This window comes from Pipistrellus kuhlii, unplaced genomic scaffold, assembly GCF_014108245.1.
Source record: "Pipistrellus kuhlii isolate mPipKuh1 unplaced genomic scaffold, mPipKuh1.p scaffold_m20_p_7, whole genome shotgun sequence".
NCBI lineage: Eukaryota > Metazoa > Chordata > Mammalia > Chiroptera > Vespertilionidae > Pipistrellus > Pipistrellus kuhlii.
The window spans coordinates 11938788-11943994 of NW_023425573.1; positions in this window are offsets into that span (position 1 = coordinate 11938788).

Genomic DNA, 5207 nt, shown 5'->3' on the forward strand with positions numbered 1-5207 from the left:
ATTGAGGGAGAGGGGGGAGGACAGACCCTAATGTATGGCAATCGTCCAGAGTTCTCAAGAACGTGAGGGGTTCCTCCCCAGTTATAGTTCCCGTTGGGTGGCAAAGACCACAGATCCTAACCGATTGGGGACCTGGGGGAGTGTGGTTTGGAGGCGAAGAGAGGACTGTGGAGAAGAGGAAACAATTTAATTTAATGTGAAAAGCTGTCTTGTCTCGAGCATCCATCAAGCTAATTGTGACAAAATTACTTTTCAAGGAGGGCACTTAACTAGAAAGAAATCATATCAGGGTTTGGTTAGAGTACAATGGGGCACGAAGACAAGCCGCCATCGCTGGAGTCAGACAAAACACAGGGACTTGGATCCGGTGCGCAGCCTGGATCGACCCCGCGCACAGCTGCAGAAGCTCAGAAGTTCTTGCACCTCTCAGAGCCCTCGCCTCTCTCTCCCCCGGCCGCCAGCCTGGGAGGGGAGGGGTTGGGGGTAGGGAGGGATCCCTCTTGCTTCTAAGACCCCAACTTTTCTGACCTCCTTTTTCCCTGGTGCAGCCCAGCTCCTCTTCCTCCCTTTCAGGCCACCTGGGTGCCTGCCCTCCTGCCTCCCCTCTCCTCTGGAATCCCGGTCTCTGTGGCTCCTGTCTGTCCCTCCCTATCCCTCCCCCCTCTCCCCTGCAGCTCACTGATCTCACTTATCTCCTCCTTCTGCAGACACGTGGGGGCCATTCGCTACCCCATTTTCTCTGAATATCGTTTTGATTTCAGTAATCTATTCTTTTTAATATAAGAGTTGCTCACTTTATGCTCATATTTATGTCACAGGGTCTTAATCAGAGGCAGAGTATGTGCAAAGCACATCCCACCGTGTACTCGTAGCACGAACATGAACACCTTACTTGTTCATTTGCATCTGTTAGTGTCCTTGTCTGTGCATTTGAGATAATAGTACCTGTTCGATTTTTAAGACTAATGAGAAAAAACAGTGCATAGATATGTTCCTTCACCTACTATATTGTATCCAACAAAAGGAGGGGGGAGAAAAAGAAACCTACATCTGATGTGTATATGTTTGTATAGGAAGATACTTTCCGGAGATTATGTATATGTTTGTATAGGAAGATACTTTCCAGAGATTATGTCTATAACATACATATAGACTCCCTCCCTTGTTGACAGGATTTGATGTTTTGTGTGTGAATCTACTCTCTCCCTTCTCCTTTTCCTTGGATGATGGCACATCATTTCAAGACTGTCCCATAAATGGAAGGATCATACAGTGTGTGGCTTCTCAGACTGGCTGTTCAAACCCATCCTAGTTCACCTGAGATCCATCCGAGTTGGTGCAGATATCAGCTCCTGTCTATTGCAGAGTAGCATTCCATGGTGTGTGTATGGACCATAGTTTGTTTACCCATTCACCCACTGAGGATATTTGGGCTGTGTTTAGTGTTTGGCTATGACAAATAAAGCTGCTGTGAACATTTGTGTACATGTTTTTGTGTGGATGTTAAGTTTTCATTTCTCTGGGATAAATGCCCAGATTTTTTTATTTTTTTTTTTTTTTTTTTTTACCCTTCAAAAATGAAAACGTAATCGGATAAAACCATGTATCTGGTATAGTTCTTATAACCAGTCTGTGAGTATAGCTTGAAAGATGGTACTGGTGTTAGAGATGGAGAACCCGGAATTATCAAAATGACCCCCCAGAGTTACTCCAGATGTACACTTGGGAGTTGGATTTCTTTTTCAGTTTAGTCTCCACAGCAGTCTTTTTGGAAGGGAAGTTTTCCCCATATCTTGAAACATGATATTTATTACCTGCTACTTATGAGATTTTTTTCATCTTAGCTCAAGTGCCTATGTCTAAAATTCTGCACAAATTTAGAGGTCTGTGATTTTGGAAGTTGATCCTCATTTCTATTCTCTTAATGTAGAGAGCAGTCCAGCGACCGCAGACAATGCGGAATGCATTAACGACAACTGGGGGAGAGCAGGAAGTCTGCACACCCCTCGGCCAAGGCTGGCTTGCAGCCTCGAATTCTTCCTCCCCATAAGCTGGAAAACAGCTGTCCCCGAAAAGCAAAGCATTGTTCCAAAGGAGGAATTACTTACACTCCTCTTTAACTCAAGAGATCAAGGCCTGGCCAAATGGAAGGACAAGTCATTGGTCTCTTCTTTCACAAAGGGCAGAGTTAGCATCCCCAACCTCCGACTGGCTACTGCTTCAACAAAACTGCAAACCAAGAAGCACTCACCCCTGAGCTTCAGTATATCTTCCTTTACTGCTTCACTTTATTCAAATGAGCCACTCGCTGATTATATTTTTTTGTCAATGTTTATCCATGTAAGAGAAGAAGAAAATGCTAATGACTTAAATCTATGGTCAGCAAAGCTTTTAAAAAAATTTTAATTCTAAATCCATCCATCCCAAAATGTGCATTTAAGAAGATAGGGAGCCAGCCTAATTTAACAATATGCTAAGCAGGTAGCATAATTTATCTTAGAATTAAACTCATCAGCAATGAAACATGCAGCTTCTACTCTCTGCCTGGAAAAGACAAGAAATGTGCGAGCTATGAATTCAGACCAGGGTGGGCAGGGATCCAAACGACCTGAATATGCCACTTTCTACAACGAATTCAGATGAAATGAATCCTCCATCTTTCCTGGACACTGGGTTAGCCTTACGTATGGAAAGAATTGACCATTGCCAATGAGACAGGATGTCATGTAAATAATAAAAACAATAATGACAATAACAACTAACATTTACCAAGTGTCAGTATGAGTCTAAATTATTTCCTTGAGTCTTCATGATCATTCTGAAGGACTGACCCTATACACTGTGTATGCATTTATACTGTAATTCACTCTATTGACACTTCTAGGAGGCGGCAATGCACCCCCCCTAGACCTCACATATCCTTTTGTCTACTTTGGATCTTATATTCCACACAGATCCTGTCTTCTTGCCTCTGTTTATACCTAGTAACCTTCGATGATCAAGAAACCCATTTACAAATGAAAGGAGATGGAAAGGAGTGGAAACTAACAAGAGTGAAGGATCTGTTATTCATTAGGCACCGTGCCAGGAATTGACATATGTGATCTCATTAAGTATTCACAGCAGCTCGCCCTTTCACATACAAGGAAATCCACAGGCAGAGCCTATCTACAGTCTTGCTTAATAAGAAACCAAGCAAGAGTTCAAACACAGATCTCCCAACTGCAACCTCCGTTGGTTAGCCACTCTAAGATGAAGTAAATGAGCTACAAGATGAATATCTTAGAAATGAAACACTTGTTAAGATTAAAACAGTTTTCAAAGGGGAACAGGAAGTGAACTGATACCTCCCATGCATCCTAGTAGTCAGTACATAAAATGAGGCTGGACTGGCCTGGAGGTGGGGAAGGTAGTGAATGTTACCATTAGAAAGCCATTTCTTTGGCATAAGACACAGTTATGGGAGGAGGAGATCAGTCACCAAACGCCTTGCTTCATTTTGTGTGGTTGTAGGTGGCACACAATAGTTGTGATCAACAGACAGATGGCCTGGATTTTGAACCCTCATCTCCATGTGTAGGTAGCATTCTAAACAAAGGTACTTTTCTTATTATGAGGCTAGTTTGGGGTCTCAACGCCCAATCTGGTCTCCTGGTGAGAGGGATGGATCACTGTGAGCCTTGGCTTCCACTTGGCCTTCTAAGAACAGCCACGCAGGAGACAGTCCTGGGTCTTTTCATTCCCCTGTTATAAACGAGGCTCTCCTGGCTCTCTGCTGAGAATGAGAGCTTTGAGCTTCTGCTTCTCGCATTGCAGTTGTTGCTCCAATCCTTGGAATTATTTCCTACATGAAAGAAAGGATGCACAGTGAGTGACTGTGGCCAAAGTGTGTCCTTGTCTCTTACCTAAGTGCATTTCTCTGGGCCTGTGGGAAAAAGTGTTGAGCCCTCTACAGGTAGATGTGGAATCGCCTCCTATTCACCTCATTGGTGAAGGGATTTCTACCTAGATTAGGGAGATGGCCAATCACATGACACCCAACACTGCCCATGAGAGGTTGACAGCAGTTTGTTAGTCATATATTCTCATAGCCCAGGAGAGGGAGAAACCACGTACCACGCTTGGCCACACAGGGGCTGTATGGAACACAGAGCAGCCAACCAAGGGATGAGAGAGACAGGCTTTGTAGTATTAAGAGAGTGGGGTGCCCCCTGACTTCCATGGAAGGCTGTGATTAGCTTGTTTGAGTAATTCCATGGGCTGGCAGAGAACTAAGCCTGCTATTCAAAGATAAGCAGGCACCATGCCTAGTCTTGTAATAAAAAAAAAAAAAAAGGGAGGGGGGGAGCACCTATTGGGCTAGAAGACCTTATTCATAGGAACAGAGTCAAGAGGCAAAATTGTGGTTAGACCATTTGAGACTTTCCTGATTTTCCTCAGGTGTCAAGGCATAGGCATACATAATATTGGGCCTTAGTTTTAGTCTTTATTCCACAGTAGGACAAGTCACTAATCACTAATGGAACAAACAAAAGTAGAGAAGGAACTATTTATATATATATAAATATATAAATTTATATATATATAAATCCTTCCTCCTCAATTTACATGCTCTAGAAATAAAGGCACATGACTGGTCCTCCCATTCTATAATATGTCCCTCATGAAGGCTTGGAAAATATGCTGTCCTTTTTGAAAAAACACAAAAAATAACTGGACACTTAGTATAATTGCTTGAGAAAGTCCATTTTTATTTGAAAAGACATTGTTATCCAACTTTTTCATTAATTTATCAAATATTTATAGGGGCTCTCAATAGTGAAAATTTTATAGGCACTGTATCAGTTAGAGTTCTTTGGTTGCAGGCAACAGAAACTGACTCTGGTTGACTTTAGCAAAGAAGGAATTTATTGGACTGGAATTAAGTAGCTTAGGGTGGGGAGTGGGGGTGGAGCTTAAACAACTCAATCAGAAAGGATGATAATTAGGACAGCTCTGGGGATCTTGGTAGCAGAAACAAATGGGTACTACATTAAGGTTAGCATTAGCTCTAATCCTTCAATTATGGCTTAGCATTCAAATTCCAGGAAGACTATGACAAACTTAGGTCTTGGCCAAGAGACAGGGAACACAATGATTGGAAATAACATCAGATCACCTTAGCTAGTTTGGCTCAGTGAGTAGAGCATCGGCCTACAGACTGAAGG